This window comes from Podarcis muralis, chromosome 4 (assembly GCF_964188315.1).
Source record: "Podarcis muralis chromosome 4, rPodMur119.hap1.1, whole genome shotgun sequence".
Lineage (NCBI taxonomy): Eukaryota > Metazoa > Chordata > Lepidosauria > Squamata > Lacertidae > Podarcis > Podarcis muralis.
In genome coordinates, this window is record NC_135658.1 from 42,925,315 (window position 1) to 42,943,765 (window position 18,451).

The 18,451-nt window shown below is 42.4% G+C and overlaps 1 protein-coding gene across 1 annotated transcript in view; it reads right to left on the reverse strand.

Annotated features, from left to right (window-relative positions):
* Nucleotides 1–15,423, reverse strand: part of HTR1F (5-hydroxytryptamine receptor 1F) — a 98,159-nt gene extending 82,736 nt beyond the window's left edge. Inside the window, exon 1 of the mRNA XM_028726898.2 lies at nt 15,203–15,423. The gene's annotated coding sequence lies outside the window, so the exon portion shown is untranslated. The remainder of the gene's footprint in view (nt 1–15,202) is intronic.
* Nucleotides 15,424–18,451: the final 3,028 nt, after the last annotated feature.

The window sequence follows — 18,451 nt, forward strand, 5'->3', positions numbered from 1 at the left end:
AGGGAGGCAATGCAGGTGAAAAGCAACCAAGTCTAAGTGATCTATTGATGACTGCAACATCAAGCTGCTTTCTGAACAATAAATCAAGGCTTTTAAAAGCTTTGCTAGCTCACATGCATAATGCTGGCCTTCATATTAAGCAGGCAGATGGGTGATGCTGACACAATGATAGTATTCAGAGTCCTTGAGATTGCTGGTCATGGCTATGATGCGGCTGTAGCTCAGTAAGAATGGCAAAACAAAATAGGAATAACGTGTTCCTGCATTCTCCACCCCTCCCTTTCCATGCTGTTCTGGGGATGATGCAACACAAGATTGTTCGAACATAGCAAGGAGAAGTAATTCAACCGTATGTTATTAAAAAAACAAACAGGAGCTGTGTTGGCCCATAATGAGAATTTCCAACAGACTCCTGCTCATGCAGCAGGGCTTCCTCTTACTCCCCTTCGCTCCACCAGCCACCCTTGCACTCCCAAAATCTGCTGCAGGGGTGTAGCAGGGGGCCTCTGAGGCAGTTTCTGAGGATTCATAGGGGGCTGCAGGAGGGAGAAGATGAAGGGGAAGTCCCAATGCAGAATCAGTTTGCACTGTGTTGAATACAAAACCATTTTAGGGCAATACCGCCCAAAAAGGTTGGTGACACCTGTGGTGTAAGCCTTGGTGTTTTTAATCCTGTGGGTTCTGTGTGCTCTGATTTGACATAAAACACAAAAGCCTGAAATAAAAACTAAATATTTATTTCATATTTATGCTGTTTCTCCTGTAAACCATCCAAAAATCTTTGAAGAAGAAGAAGAGTTTGGATTTGATATCCTGCCTTTCACTCTCTTAAAGAGTCTCAAAGCGGCTAACAATCTCCTTTCCCTTCCTCCCCCACAACAAACACTCTGTGAGGTGAGTGAGGCTGAGAGACTTCAGAGAAGTGTGACTAGCCCAAGGTCACCCAGCAGCTGCATGTGGAGGAGCGGAGGCGTGAACCCGGTTCACCAGATTACGAGTCTACGCTCTTAACCACTACACCACACTGGCTCTCTTTGAGTTATGGAGAAGCACACCAATGCTGAAAATAAATAAAATAAAATAAACCCCCCCACCAGCAACACCTGTTACATTCCCTGTATTATCATCTTGATACAGCGATAGAGAAAAATAACTATATTTCATAATTATTTGTGAAGTAGAGTAGAAATACTCCAAATCAGCTGTGAGTGGCTATTGCATTTAAATGATCAATGAGTTTCCAGTAAGAGTTCACAGTGTAAAATGTCTTGGTTTATTTTTAGAAATAGCTTTAATAATGGAAGTTGAGCTCTAGCCCTGCTCTTTATTGGGAACCAATTCACACAGCAGATGTGTAAACCTGCAGAGACCTCTTTTGGCCAAAGTGTCCCTGAACTGAATCATCAGCTAATGAACCATAAACTGTCTCAGTGAAGTCAGCAATAAATGATCAGGAGTTTTCCTATGAAATACTGAACTGTGTTAGCTGGAAACCAACCGAGGCAGATAAAACCAGTTCGCTTAAAGTTCAGTATCTTCCTGTGCATGACTTTCTTTAAAGAAATGGGGAGAGGGAAGGAAAAAAAATTTGAGTCAGAAATAATCAGTGTCTAAATATATGCTAAATATAGATGCAAATTTGGATAGTTCAAGAAACTATAGGTGTCAGGAAAAGTTGCCAAAACACCTGAAACAACTCAATTAAATTGTATTAACAGGTTTGGGAGTTGCATTCAATGACCAGGAGGATCCAAAGAACATAGGGTGACTTTACGGAGGACAGTCCTCTGAAGGTGTCCCTTCTTGAAAGACTTTCCAGTATAAGGCAAACCCTGATTTGAATGGGGGTTGCATTCTGGGTCATTGCATGCAGTGGCAGAGCACATATAAGCCCTTGCCCCGCCCCCATGCCATCCCCCATTCTGCCCTCTTCGCTGGCCACTTCCTGGTTACTGTGATACATGTGCGGGCTATTGTGTGTCAACTGGAATGCGTAAATTGGTTGTTGCCTGTATATCCAGTTTAAATATGTCTTCACAAGGTTTAAAAATCAGTCACTATACCTAGGGAACTTGGAATTTTAGCTTGGTGGGGGAATAGAGGTCTCCTAACAGCTTTTACTGTTGACATTAACTTGTTGACAAAGATCCATATAGTCAAAGCTATGGTTTTCCCAGTAGTGATGTATGGAAGTGAGAGCTGGACCACAAAGAAGGCTGATCGCCGAAGAATTGATGCTTTTGAGTTATGGTGCTAGAGGAGACTCTTGAGAGTGCTATGGACTACAAAAAGATCAAACCTATCCATTCTGAAGGAAATCAGCCTTCAGAATGGATAGGACAAATCCTGAAGCTGAGGCTCAAATACTTTGGCCACCTCATGAGAAGAGAAGACTCCCTGATGTTGGGAAAGATTGAGGGCACAAGGAGAAGGGGATGATAGAGGACGAGATGGTTGGACAGTGTTATAGAAGTGACCAACATGAATTTGATGAAACTCTGGGAAGCAGTGGAAGACAGGAGTGCCTGGCGTGCTCTGGTCCATGAGGTCACAAAGAGTTGGACACAACTAATCAACTAAACAACAACAACAGCTCTTAGCAGCCTTACCAAACTACAGTTTTCAGGATTCCTTGGGGGGGGGGAGTCATGACTGTCTAAAGTGGCATGATACTGCTTTAAATGTATAGTGCATGTGGGGCCTAAGATGGGTGAAAAGGGGTTTTGCAGCTGCTTTTCAAAAGTTACCATGTATTGAGAGCAGGCAAATTGATCCTCAGGTCACAATATTCCCCACGGCAAGCTTTACCATATTTCCATTTAAATTACAGTATATTTTTAATTTTGCATCTATATAATATGAAACTGTCACATTCAAATATGTAACCTGTTTTATCATCTTTTGTGGGGGGATGCATTAAGTGGTGACACTTTAAAAACCCTCGTGTCAGGGGTGAACTTTGGTATTTCAGATTTCAGCGGCATTTTGTGCGGGGCCAACATTCGGTGCCCCACCTGTTTCTTGCCTTCTGTTCTGCCCAATTCACTACATTATAGTTGTGACTCTCTGTGGCGTCCCCTAGCGTCAGTGCCCAGTGCAGTGGAACCGGTCACACTGCCCTAAATCCTTCTATACTTCTGAATAAGGCTCTTCCTTATGTACAAACACTAAGAGCTTAGTGTGTTTCCTTTCCAGATGTAGCCCCATGAAATGACACCCCCTTAGGAAGGTCCAACTGACATCCAGGGCAACTAGCTAGAGGCTACAGGAGGCTACAGTGGTTTGAACAGGGCTAAGAAAGTTTTGGTGCATATGTGGAATAGATCTTGGATCCTAGCCATTGTTTTTAAATAAAGGAATCTGTTAAGCTGAAGTAGATTCCCCTTTTCAAGCTCTGTACTTCCTGTCAATTCTCAGTAAGTACATAAAAAAAGAAAGAGAAAGTCCTTATTCAATATTTTGCCATGTACCTAAGAACTGCTGGCCATATTAAACTGGTTTGGAAATAACTCTGCATATTCCATCTCATTTTATCTCCAAACTGAGCCGTTCTTTGCACTATATTTGCCATAGATCAGTGTTGATTTGACACAGCAAATGTTTCTGTGAAAATGTATGATGATGCCACGGATAGATACATTCCCAACTACAAATTTTACACATTGTAACATACTGCACAACTGTTCATGAAAAGATCCTGATTATGGTGGAGCAGTTGCATTTTATACTTCCCCTTCCCAGACATACCCTCCCTATGCCTACACAGAAACATCTTAAGATCCTAGCAGCTGGCCATGACTGTGAGGCTACCAAAATCCTTTTCTATCCTCTTCCAAAAGTCACAAATACCTCATGTGCATAAATGATGCCTCAATTTCTCCTTGGTTTCTACTTCCGTTCTGTGCTTCCACTGCTTCTTCAAAGTCCTGACTCTCCATCCTGACTGTGAGGCTGCATACACACAATACATGTAAAGAGAATTTAAGGCACACGCCCACCCAAAAAGGAAAACTATAGTTTAAATTCACACCTACTATTCACAGTTCCTTTAAACCACAGCTCCAAGGATCCTTGGTGTGTGTGTGGGTGTGCTTTAAATGTATGGTGTGTACACAGCCTAAGTCTTTGTTTGTTCAAGTATGTTAAGGCTACCTTGTAGAGCAGTGGTTCCTGCTCTCTTTTTGGCCGTGTCCCATCTAAGCATCTCTAAAATGCCGATCCTCCCCCCGTGACATAGAATTCTTATTATTCAAAAAGTGAACTCATATTCACGTGGAGGAAGCCTAAAAGGCCATTCACTGTTAATAACTCATTCTTGAATTGCCTCCCCTTAAAAATCAAGTTCCGTGTGCCCCACGTTAGGAACCATGGTTCTAGAGCAAAAGCCTTCAGAAGGGAGATTCCATGAACACACACAAAATCTAAAATACAAATACAAACAATTATTAATTTTAAAAGCAGTATCCTCCCAACAGCAAAAACAACCCCCCATTCAATCAGCCAAGTCTCCCCGTGCCCTTCCACCTACCCAATTCTTTCCTCAGTTTGTAGTATCTCACTCCATTTACCCTTATGCTCATTTTATTCTGCCAAGTCTTCCTTTGGACCTGACTCTACCCCATGGATTACTACCTTCAGCTAATAAGCATTGCAGCCACACCTTCTCTTATCTGATCAGTCTCAGAGTCTGTGTTCCAGGTCTCCAGAATCTGTCCTTTCCCCAGAGAAGCTAGACAGAGAACATCCTTTTGCCAGCAGCTTCATTATGTGGAGTATTAATGAACATTCTGTGACAGCACACCAGCTCAGCTAACTCAGCCACAAGCTTTACCAAAAAAACAGAATAAAAGTAATGCTCGTGATTCACATAAGACATTTTCTTATCTCCCCCCTCAGAAGTCTTTTTTTAATTTGTTTGACAATAATATTGAATATACATTCTGAACTGCATACATTTTACCATCTAATTCTCTGAAAAAACCAGCAGATGTACAAAGAAAATACCCATTCTCATATGACTCTACTTGCAGCAAAGACTGTGGCCCCCATATGTTCCCAGGTGAGTTTGTCTGAGAAAGCCCCTACCTGAAACCATGGATATCTAACCAGTGTGCATAGACCAGGTGTGTGTATCCTGTGGCCTTGCAGATGCTGCTGGACTCCAGCTCTCATCTGCCCCAGCTAGCATGACCAATAGGCATGGATAATGGGAACTGGAGTCCAACAACATCTAGCGTCACTAACTTGCTACCCCGGTGTAGATAATCTTGATGGACCAAAAGTATGGGTTAAGTATGGCAGTTTCCTGTGTCTCATAATTCTGTCTGTAACATGGGGAAAATATTTTTACACTAGCTGATCTCTGCAGAAATGCGTTGCCCTCTCTACAAAATACAAACAAATCCAGCGGGTTGTGTGCAAAAAAAGACCATTGTCCTAGGCCAACAGACGACAGCTGTGATTACTCCATCTCCAAATAGCAAAGGCAACTGGAGATTCAGTGATTTGTTGACCTGCCCATGACTCATCTGCTTGCTGATTCTGTGTCCTTTCTGGTTGTGGCAACAAAAAGCAAGGCCGTCTCCAGACAGCTGCTTACCAAGCGAGAAGTGGGAGGGAAAGTACCTCACGGAAGAGGTGTCAACTTGCGCAGGGATTTGGCAAGACTGCTGTGTTTTTGTGTTCCATTTGGATGAGTAGGGATCAGTTCAGTTGCGTGCGGCTTGCACAGTAGAAGCAGTGGCACACAGAAACCAAACAGATGACATTGGTCTTTAGATGTCATCATCTGCAATGGCTCTTGGGGTGCTTCCAGGGGCAATATTTTGCAAACAAGTCACGCAGATCTGAATTTTCCATGTGTGCAGCTGGCATGCAAGGACTCACAAACATGAGGTTTAAAGCCTATTTTATATTGCTGTATCCCATCCACAGTAGCAGGTAGTTCTTGATGGAATGTTATTGTGTTCTCCCCCCACAATTTTTCTTCTTCTTCTGGGCAGGTGTGTAGGGACTTCTGCGCCTATGTGTGCAGGGACTTCTGTAAACACCTTTAATTTTTGCCCCACAGAAGTGTGCACGATGCAAGAGCAATGTTACCAAGCCCTTAGTTCCCACACCAATGCACGTTTCTGCTTTGAGGGCGGGGGAACAGGGGCAACATCCAGTGGCGTAGCGTGGGGGGTGCAGGGAGGGCCGGCCGCACCGGGCGCAACATCTGGGGTTAGGGCAAATCCACGGGTTAGGGGGCGCAAATCCACAGGTTAGGGGGCGCAAATTACTTGCCTTGCCCCGGGTGCTGACAACCCACGCTACGCCGCTGGCAACATCCATTTCCATTTGGGGTTTTTTTAAATGAAAATGTTTCATAGAGATGTATTTGACAAGATTTGCTTTGTATTGGTAGCTTTTGAAAGCAGCTTGATCTGTTTAGGATCAACTCTGTTTCAATCCAGCCAGATTTGTTACTCTGGTCTGAATGAGATCTATTTAATCCAAAACTATTTTTGCCCAATTGACTATAATGGGGGATCTTAAAATGGCTATCTCTATCTTCCCTTTTCATTTAATTAGATGAAATTTAATTATGGGCAAAGGAGCCCCTCCAGAGCGGATTAAGCCTGCTGGATTTCATGGAAATCTATACAGGGTGTGTGTTTTAAAAAACCTTATAACTTTAAAAAAAATATCTGCTGGTGTGGTTCCAAATTGTAGGCATGGCCACCTGAGAGGATGAAGGCTGCCACATTTCTGAAAGATGGTGCAACATGGGGTATACTTTACAGTTTTGGTGTGTGAAAATAGTAATCATGTTCCCTTCCCTTAGGGTTGTTTTTTTTTTGTGGAAAATCAGTTTGAAAACTGGGAGCATGAGAGAAGTGCCCCAGATGAGAAACCTGGCAGAGTTTAGATGACTAGGTCTTGTTTTTGTTTTGTTTTTAAAAGTGATTTCACTTCATAAAAAGCTGTATAACACACTTTTTCTCACTGCTTTCCCCTTCCTGGAAGTACCCTCCATGAAGAAAGAAAGAAAGAAAGAAAGAAAGAAAGAAAGAAAGAAAGAAAGAAAGAGTGTGCAATGATTTATCACTGTTAGGAAAAAGAATGACTAAGAAAGAAGCAGGCCACCACAATAATCTAATTTTGCTGCTAATGTCCAGTTCTCACAGCTGAAATGAAAAATGACGACAACCCATGTGAAGAACAACTCCTTCTTTCCTTACTTCAACATTCCTTCTCCAAATCAGTATGATTGGAGTGGCCTTAGAAATATAATTCACTATGCTTAAAAGCTAGGCCTGCCTATCAAAACAAAACAAAAGAAAAATCTCCCTCCTCTCTTCTGCACCCCCCCCCTCTAATCCTGAGTATATCCACATTCAGGTAGGTTTTATTTCTCAGAAAAGAAAATATTTTTTTTTAAAAAGGTCACAAGCTTATCTTTTTGGAAAAACCAAGGCCACAGAACAATTCAAGAAGTTAGGGAATCCTTGCTCTGTCTTGTTAAGAGCATAATTTAAATTGGGAGCATGAGATCATGACTTGAATCCTCCCCCAATTTGTCTCATTATTTGAGGTACACAGAACCAATACACTTCCTTAATACAAATATATATATCACTCTCACATACGCAAACACACCCAGGACTGCACAAAATCAGTCCCTATAACTCCGCAGGATAATCTACGCTCTAAGGATCTCATTAGATTCTATCAGAATTTGCCAGCTCTCCCTAAACTAGCCATTGCCAATCTTGTGCCCTTCAGATGTTTTGGACTACAACTCCAATTTGGACTACAACTCCAATTAACCGCAGCCAGCATAATTAATCCAAAACATCTGAAGGGCACAAGATTGGCGAAGGCTGCTCTGAACATTTGCATAGAGCTCTGAGCACCAGTGCGCACTGATGTGCAGAGCTTAGAGCCTCTTTATGCACAATATTGACACTTTCACGATGACAACTCCACATTTCTTTCAGAAGAAACAATCAACCGTTGACAAGGAGAACTGAGACAAGAAGTGCAATTTGGAATCTTCCTGTTTTTCTTTCAAATATTGACTCACACTTGCAATCTCCAATGGAAAAGTATTCATCACTTCGTTTTCATGATCCTAGAAGCTAGGTCTTCAGCCATGATGCCAACCAAGGCAGGGCATCCATTATCGCTGCCTGTGATCTATTTGGTACCTTTAGATTAAGGGCAGCCACACAAGACCTCACTGCCTTGAGGCACTGACTTTTTCACAATTATGTAGAGCCTTTGTTGAACTTAGGTTTCAACAGATACCTTGGAATAGCATACATGGAATGCAAATGGATTTATGGATGTAGTCAGGATGTAGTTACTATTTGTTGATTTGCCCTTTATATATGGTGCCCTGAGAAATGTTATCTCCTATTCTCTATTGCTTTTCAGACCTATATTCCCGGGAAGTGATAGTTGAACCCTTAGCTGGGAGAGACTCTTCCCCAAAACCCTGGACAGGCACTACTATCCATTGTAGATAATACTCAGCTAGATGGACCAATAGGTTTGGCTCAATATCAGCAACATCCTATATTCCTGAAAATAATCGAAACTGTAGATAGTCAGCATTGACTTTTACATGGTGAACACTTTTCCAGCTATTATTTTCCCTATTACAGCTGTTACCGGAACTAAACTTTTCTGCTTCAGCATGCAGTCCAAGTTTATATTATTTTGCTTCAATTTCCATTTCATATTCTATATAACAAAATTGTAGAGCTGTCATTGTTGATGAATGCATGTGGAATGACTGTCATCACCCATTTTCTGCAGTGGCACTTCATAACATATTCCAGGGTTGTTGGTTTTTTTTAAAAAAAATAAAATCTGGAGGAAGGCAAATATTGTGGCTTTCTATGAAGATATGAATTTTAAGGAGATGAAGTTTTCACTGTGAATTACACTCAGGCATATAGAATTCAATTGTCAAAGCAAACCACTCTAACTTTAATTAGGCTGTTCCCATTTAAGAGGTTTGTAGACTGAGGGTGTGCTCATATTACACCTCCCCCCTCAGAGTGCAGTGAAGTTGCACCTCCCCCCAGCTGTTCACATCAGCATGGCTTCAACTCATTTGTGTTTATGGATGGTCCAGGAGGCACTGACAAGGGGAAAGGTGTCCATAGCTTCGCTAGAGACAAATTAAGAACAGCTTAATGACTGCAATCAATGTGAAACTGGTTTAAGAAACAATGCATCAAACAGTAGCATCTTTTAACAAAAAAACAACAACAGGATACATATGTGTTGTGTATTCAGTGGTCTGTGTTTGCCTGAGCCTGAGTCTGGACTAAGGATTCTGAGCCCCTGTGTTCTGATTCGATACATGATATGCAATCACAGAACATTTCAGGATTTGGGCCTCTGCCATTGGCCCATAAACTCTGAGTTACGATTCGCAGCTTGGAAGTTTAGACAACCAATCACAATGGGAGTGGGAGTGGCCCAGGCTTTCAGAAATGTATATAAGCAGTTGCTTTTGTCCAGTTCTGTTAGTTCAATAAAGGCTCTTGCTGTTCTCACTGTATCTTGCCTCGTGGGAACCCACCAAGACTTCAATATGCATTTTGGACAGCCTCGTGTGAATACAGCTTAAAAACCCAGCACTGGAAATGCAGTGAGTGCAGAGTTAAAGGGAACACATCCCGAGATATTTTTCATTTCCTTAGTAGTTGTGTAGCATACTTGAAAGCAAGTCCCAGTTGATTCAGAAAAAGACTTACTCCCTAGCCAGAGTATATAAATTTTCAGTAAATGTCCTTAAACTTCAGCACACAGTTCTCTATCACAGTGCAATCTTGCCTTCCTATGTGGTTGACAATCTCAACTTTGAATTTTATTTATTGTTTATGACTACTTTTGTTATGTTGTCGTTACGTATTTTCTTCATGTAGTTAGCCACATTGAGCATGGTTTGAATTGTGAAAATGCAGCATACAAATAAAATTATGTATGTATGTATTTATCCAGTTGCCCTATAGTGATATCTCAATCCTATATTTTCTGCTTTAAATTGGTTTCACAAGCAGCAGCCTTGTTCACAAAAAGCCAGAAGTGTACCATGATTACTCCTGAAATAATATTATTTTCCTAGCATTTAAAATTCCCCCATCACCTTTGAATCAAGGAGATGAAAACTCATTTATTAGTTTCAACAGTATCCCTGCATGTGCATGATTCAGTTCCAAATGATAGACTTAATATCTTGTATTGTTTCAGAAAGCCTCTCAAAAGAGGAGATTTCACCCTCATCAGATAAAATATTCAAAGAGGATGATTCCCACTTTTCAATTGTTCCAAACTGAGAACTTATCATTGTTCATATTGCTAAGTTAATGAGGCATAGAGGTCCCTTATCAACTTCTTGCAGAGTTTTTGGTATTAGCAAGAGAGCTGGAACAATGTGTGAATGCAGCCTTTCTTTCACATGTCCTTTGATCATTGATAGAAATTGAATTCTCAGCTAAGAATATGGCTCAAGGTGATGACTTGAGAAGTGACTCTGCGAGTCTATGGTACTTTGTAAGAACACTCTATGGGCATAATCCAGCCAAGGGGAATAACTTTTCTGTTCTAGTTCCATGGCAGAGTCAAACCTATACTCTTCTCCCTGCCATTGTAAAAAAGGGCTAAGATGCACTTAATTTTGGGTGGTGCCCTATGTGAGTACTGTGCTGGTATGTTGTTTTATTGCTGAGAGGATGAGTGGTTAATCACAATGTTTCATTTCCATTCCATTTAGCTGTTTGTTCCAGAATCTCAGTTTGGATGCCACATGCTATGCATGTTAACTCAGAAGCGAGAAAAGAAAATGTTCAGAAGAGGTTATTACCAGGTAAGTGGGCACAGGATTGCAACCTTAAAGTATGTCTGTGACATAGCCTAACTCAGATATCTCTTCAAGATAGGAGTCAACCTATTAGTTTTTTCAATTTATTTTTTCACTAAAATGGGCTGCTTCTATTTTTAAGGGGTGGAAACCCCAAGCCCCCTGCAAACTGCTGGATGCTCCCGATTGGAGTAAAACACTCCTTCAAGGTGAAATAGCAGAAAGCTGGAGGTGATTTTCAAGAGAAACCCATGTGGACCCCAATCAGGATTGAGAGCACGTACTGGACTGGGACCCTAGGACTCACTCTTTCTTTCTTTCTTTCTTTCTTTCTTTCTTTCTTTCTAAATAGCCAATACAGTTTTTTAAAGGCATATAACATGAGGGTCGCGGGTGGCGCTGAGGTTTTAGGGCTTGCTGATCGCATGGTCAGCGGTTCGAATCCCCGCGGCGGGGTGAGCTCCCATCATTTGGTCCCAGCTCCTGCCCACCTAGCAGTTTGAAAGCACCCCTAAGTGCAAGTAGATAAATAGGTACCGCTTTCTAGCGGGAAGGTAAACGGCGTTTCCGTGTGCTGCGCTGGCTCGCCAGAGTAGCTTCGTCACGCTGGCCATGTGACCCGGAAGTGTCTCCGGACAGCGCTGGCCCCCGGCCTCTTAAGTGAGATGGGCGCACAACCCTAGAGTCAGACACGACTGGCCGGTACGGGCAGGGGTACCTTTACCTTTACTAACATGAGCAATTTGGTCCTAAATTGTACTGTTTTGTGAATTAATTAAAGGGGCACAGCAATCTTCATTTACTTAAAGCAAGATACATAAAAATCCAGCCATTCTAAGCTTCAAATTGTTTAAGAAAAAAGGGCACCTGTTGAATTAAAAAGTTGAAACTTGGAGTGCATGATATCTCTGGTGAGGTCTAGAAGTGTGCCAAATTTCAAATTGATCTGATAAAAATTGCCACAGCAAATTAAAAAGTTCTGACAAATGAGGCATTCAATCTTCTAATTTAATTTTTAAATTTAACTCTTTAATTTTAAATTTAACTTAAAGCCTATGGCAGCAATTGCTGGCATAGTTAGACGCTCAGTTTGATTCTGAAGCTAGAATGCTGCCAGTACTCCCTGTTTACACACAGTCATCAAGTGGATGCTATGCACAATGCTTATTTCTTAGGAAATGGGAGGGGACATGGAATACTCAAGTAGGGTAAGAGAAGAGATTGGGACCTCCTACTGAGTTTCTGAAAGCTCAAATGCAGTATGATTTCTGCTCTTTCTTTCTGTGTGCAAGTGGTGGGACAAGGACATGCAAGAACCCTAACCCTAACCCTAACCCTAAAAGGACATGCAAGAATCAAGGTCTCTCATGACATTCTGGCTTTAGCAAAGGCCTGCTAGGGGGACCAGGAAAGGCATGCAAGGAATGTGCCTGGAGGCAGCGGCTATCAGTTGGTGCCCCATTCAACTTACCCTTGTAGGCATGTGCATAGCCTCTTATAATAGAAAATCCTTCAATGTGGAGCAGTGATTGAAGTAGCAGCAGAATAAAAGAGATGGTGAAATTTGTAGTAAGGTAACAAAAGATAGAAAGAAGGAAACTGGAGAGAACAAGCTGAAAAAAGACAAATGATTCATGTGTGGTACAGTATGCAGAGGTGGGCTGAAATGTTTCTGCACGTGAGACAAAAATCCCACTGCTACCCCCACAATGGAGTGCATCTGAGGCTCTGCAAGGACTTCCACTCAAAGAAAAGACCTTGCAAAGCCTCACCACCAGGCGACGGTGGTGGGGCAAACTCTGCAAGGGCATCTGGAACATCCCATACTTGCCAAAACTTGACGAGAGGGGGCTGTCAAAGAGCTTTGGTGCTGACCTTCCTCTGTCCCTAGGGGTCAGGGCTACACCAGCGCCTGATGTGGTGGGGAAGATGGGCAACACCTCTTGTATTTCTGCTTCCTGAGGCAGCTGCTTCACCCTGCCTCATCTGTGGGCCGGCTCTGGCAGTGGGTAGACTTGGAACAGGGAGAATGAACTCTGCTCAGAATGAACTCTGGCTACCTGCAGTTATTGGTTCTTGTAAATGTGTGCCTTCCAATGAAATGATTACTATCAGTTAAGTATTTGTAATTCTGTCTCTCTTTTAAATTTGCCAGAAAACAGATTCAAATCCCTTGCAAAGAGCGTGGGATTGCCAACACGAAAACGACAAGTTTCTTTTTCAAAAACCAGGGAGATTCAATGATAAAAAGCCTGTAATTTAAGACCAGAATAATGCACAGCGTGACAAATTGTTCTTTCTGACTAACACTTCCTTCACCCAAACCTTGCCTTGGTCTTTCAGGTGAGGAAGGATTACCTGGGAGCAGCAAAGATGCCCGTGTTGTTCTGGTGTTGTTATTGTTTAGATTTCTTACCTGCACTTCTCCACGAGGTCCCAGGTGAGGTTACAGCAATACAGCAATAAAATATTAAAATCAGTTATATTTATTGCCCTCCTGCATTGCCTTATGCAGCATCTAAGCCAAGGATGGGGAACCTGTGGCTCTCTGGAGGTTGTTGGACTCACCCCCCCCCCCATGAAGGTTTTGCTGCAAGTTATTTTTAACTGATTTATTGTTTGGGTGGGGTGTGTGGAATCTAGGTTTTCATCTTCATATTTTTTCTAAATCAGGCCCACTGTGAGTCAAATTGCACATGTTAGATATTGACAATATATCAACAGAAGGGCGTTAGGAGACATTATTGCTAAGGATTTTGTTAGGTCGTTTTGACACAAAGTGCTATAAAGCCAAAGTCTTAGGAATAGCTCTTAAATACAGAAGATTTTGAAGTATGAGATGAATAATTGCTCAATAAAAACCTTATGAAAGAAACAACACTTTCCCAATAATTTCTTGGAAGCTTTGGGCAAAACAGAATTGCCTTTGCTACCTTTCATGTTCCTCTGCTTCAGCAGCAAAACCCAAACCAAACCAAACACTGGCAAGCAAATTACATCTATGCCAGGGACAGTCTTTATTTATATATGAAAAAGCTCATTGTCTTTTAAAAACCTGTAGGCAGGTAGTCAGCTGGCTAAGTTTGTCTTTCCTCTGTATAATCCATTCCCCCCCCCCCTTTTAATGTGATGACAGCTTATTAAGAAATCCAAACAGAAAGTGGGAGGGGGAGAGAGAGAAACAGAGGGTGCAAAAAGAAAAGTCAATTCATTGCAAGCAAAGCCAGGCTGAGTTCCTGTGGAAAAAGTACCTTATATCACATTCATGCCTCTGTGCGGCAAGATGCTAAGCTGACTTTCTCTGCATTAAAAGGCATACTGAGCTCCCTAACGGCACCAAGTGCTCCAAAACATAGGCAGCAGGGTGAGGGGGTGTGGTAGAAGCCCAGGATCTTTAGAAAGAGCAATACACTTTTCTTTAATCTCAAAAGGTTTTCAACACACAAACAGTACCTGTCCGAAGTTTCCCTTCCCCAACTCAGTACAAAACAAGAAAAGGGAAGGAAGAGTTAAGAGGGCAGGAAAAAATATACAAGGTGGTATGTTTAGGAATAAAAGCTATACACACCCATGTGTTAAGGCATGGCCCATTTCAAAGCAGTGAGCACCAATGGGCTTTGCTGTTTAGCTACAACTATTTGTTTGTGCACTGAGCAGCATGCAGCAAATAACAACCCCGGCTCCAGGATGAGCAGGCAAAGGTCCCGCAAAGACTGCAGCCCTAGGCACACCTGGTGGGGAGTCAGTCTCTCAGCAGGACGTGCATCAGAATCATGCTACAATATAAACAGTACCAAAACACCCAGGCCAAGACTGGAGAAAGCAACAGAGGGAAAATTAAAGGGAGCAGGAATTCCTGTTTATATTGTCTGAATGCCACCTTCTCCCCAGAGAGCCTTCCTTAAGCTTTCCAAAGACACAGTGCAGCTTCTTAGTCCTGATTTAAACTGGCGTTCCCGATGCAACAGAGGACAGGACTTCAGTATCGCTTACAGGTATGTAGGAAAGTGAGTTTTGGAAGGCACAGCTTCTTATGTCACAGTGCCATGAGAATGAGAAGAGCGTCACTTCGTGCAACTCCCTCCTCCGTACCAAAGGCACAACAGCCTTGTCCTCTGCTGCATCAGGTCACCTGGAAACCATTTTGCCTAATGCTGCCCACTGGAAGCCCCAATGGCCATCCTTCACTATGTCCACCACCCCCTAAAGGCATTCTAGCAGAGCCCTTGGCAGTGCAGCCAGCCAGCCAGCCAGCCAGGTTTTCTACAGGCTAGCACTGAGCAAAAAGCATGCACAGGTAGAGGCTCAAAAGCGTCCCACTGCGGAGCACGCACATCTCACCTCCAGGCTTGGTCCGCTCATCCCATGCCAAGGAAATGATCTTCAGTTTGGCATCTCCAGTCAGCAGCACCAGGCTTGAGAGTCCCTAAAGGCAATGGTATAATAGTCCAGTCTGTGAAGAAGGTGGCACCTCTGTAAACAGCAACTGAAGTGAAGTGTAGCAGTAAAAGCAGCTGAGACGACTCTGGCTCAGGAACTGCAGCCGGCACGGCTTCTTCTATTGTTTCATAGAATAGGAGAGCCAAACTAGGTTCTCTCACCGCCACCTGCTGGATATTTAAATCACTACTCCATCAAATCCTATCGGTTCCTAAGTAATACACTTACTCCTGAGAAAGCCCCCGAGAGCTATTGCGAGCACCAAGTGCCGCTCCCGTTTATATCACAAATCACTTTCAAAGTAGAGGATGTCATGCGGGAATGCATGAAGGTTTGTAACTGTCGGTGGCAGTTCAGTATTACAATCCTGCCACCCAGGATCTGTAATCTCATCCACAACACAGAATCTCATCACCCTTCAGCCACCTGAGCAAATAGTCCAAAGAATCACCAAAACTCAAAACTCACCTGCCAGTTTCTTCATGTTTCTCCAGAGTTTCTCCAGGGTTCTTTAACCCTGGAATATCTGTTGTTTCTGAAATTCCAAGGATCAAATCTGAATCTATATTCACATGAGTCACGTTTCTTCAATTTTGTATTGTTCAGATCTTTGGTAAACTGCTTTGAGAGTCTCCTGGGGCAATAAATTGGAAAATAAGTATTCTAAAGAAATAAATATCACCTGCTTTTCATATCTTAGAATCCTTTAGACCCCATAAACATACCTGTGTTTCTTCAGGTCACTAGACCGAAACTCATCAGTCAGAATGACTTAGGGATGATGGGAGTTGTAGTCCAACAGCACCTGGGAAGCCACAGTTTCACCACCCCTGCTTTAAAGAAAAAACTGACATGCTGTACTAGTGAGAAGCAAAATTCTATTTTCCTATTAGCTAATCATTTAACATTTACCACATAATATCTCCACCCACCCACCCTAGCACAGTATTAGCAATCCAATATTTTCAAAGGAATGGCAGCAAAATACTCCTATTTTCCTAAGAAAAAGAGAGTTGAAATCACCTTAATTTCCTTCTATAAGGCAGTTTGTCAATATATTTTTTATGTTTTAATGTAAACATCCATTTCCATTCGATACTCTGTTACTGCACTCACAATATGCCAGCTATCTTTCTTTATCCATTCTGGCAATTTCAGTGGAAGAACATCTCCTCCTTTTAATAGCCTCAGACAACAATTTTGGTAATTGCAGGCTTATTTGCTGGTTATGCAGTCTGTTCCAATTGCTGTAAAATATCTCTGAGTTTGGATGACCTGGAAGTCTTTTCTGCATGGTTTGCCTGCCATGTCATTTCTCATATGCCTCCTGCATCATCAGCACACCCTGCCTTGTTTATAACAAGGGGGAAGACTTTTTATCCCATCTCCCTCCTCCTAATTCTGGTAGGCAATTCATGGTACTCTCCAGATGTTGTCAGGCTACAACTTCCTTTAGCTCCAGCCAGCCTGTGCGATCGTCAAGGATGATGGGAGTTGAAGTCCAGCAAATCTGAAGGGCACTTTAGAATTCCTTAATAATTTCAGTGGGTGAAGGATTGAGCTTGCTTCATTATTGTGAGGTGGCCAAGAGGTAGTGTTTGCCATTTGCTTTCAATTAAACATTTTTTCAGGGCTCTGCAACCTGCCAGGCTCATCTGAAGACACCCATGAAGTTTCCGTGGGCTTTCACTGAAGCATGAGAACTTGGAGAGGCCAGCTGCCAGGTGCCTAAGATCAGTATGATAACTGATTTTGTATTTAAGAAAGTAGTTTCTTTTAGCTTACATTCCCACCCCCTTCTACACACACACACACTGATTTATTTAAAAGTAAAAAGCCATTGCATAAATAATGATAATGATAAAATAGCTGTTAGGTCAGGAGAATAGTAGGCAGCCTTCCCAGATCTCTGAACTTGTAGGAAAAACTAGCTAAGGACATCATGGGTTTTTCAGGAAGAATGGGCAACCAGGAGGCTGTATAATGCAGACTGCTGGAGATAGAATTTGCATAATGAAGGTTCTTGGCTACCTTGAAAGCAAGGTAAGTGCAACAAAAACCCCTGCACCCACCCATTAGAATTTCACCAGAATTGTCTCACACCTTTCATAATTTTTGAATGCAAATTCTTTTTTTCATTAATTAGTGGACCACCATAAAAACCCACACATAATAAATAATCAGCAGAGCATTAGTTGCTTCTGTTCTATTTAAAGGACCTGAATGTTCCCAATACAGTGGTACCTTGGTTCTCAAACTTAATCTGTTCCGGAAGTCCGTTCCAAAACCAAAGCGTTCCAAAACCAAGGTGTGCTTTCCCATAGAGAGTAATGCAAAAAGGATTAGTCCATTCCAGACTTTTAAAAACAACTCCTAAAACAGCAATTTAACATGAATTTTACTATCTAATGAGACCATTAATCCATAAAATGAAAGCAATAAACACTGTACTACACTCACTCACTCACTCAGTAGCTGAACTGGATTCCACACAGTCGCAAAAACAAAACACAAAAGCCACAAAAACGCAAAATAAATAGCAAAAACAGAAAGATCTCAGCGTAACACTCAAAATGGAAGTGTGGCACTCAAATTGGAAGTGTAACACTCAAAACAGAGCACATTGGACTTCTGAGGGGGAAAAAGTTCACAAACTTTTCACTTACTTCCAGGTCTGCAGTGTTTGGGTGCCAAGTTGTTTGAGTCCCACGGCATATGAGAACCAAGGTACCACTGTAAAGGGATGGCTGCTGCAGGAAGGGAAGAGCTGTAGCTCAGTGATGGGAGAACTCTAGGCCAAAACCCCAGAGGGTTGTTGCTAGTCAGTGTCAGCAGCATTGAGATAAATAGACCAACGGTGTAACTCAGCATGTCAGATTCCTACGTTCCTGTGGGCGTAACTACCATTTCAGTGATGACAAGACAACAAGGGCAGTGTGTATCAAGTCAGAACCCGAGAACCATGATTCTGACAACTGAAAGACAGTTCAGCTGTGACCCCGTCCTCCTGGGCCAGGCGCTACACTGTGAGAGAAGCTGGGGCAGACACGTTCATCATGCCTTGGTGCCCTTCCACATGCCCTGTTGCAAAATAGGCTCTCCTGTGGGTTGCAACAGAAACACCATCTCTCTCAAGTCCTGCTGACTCAA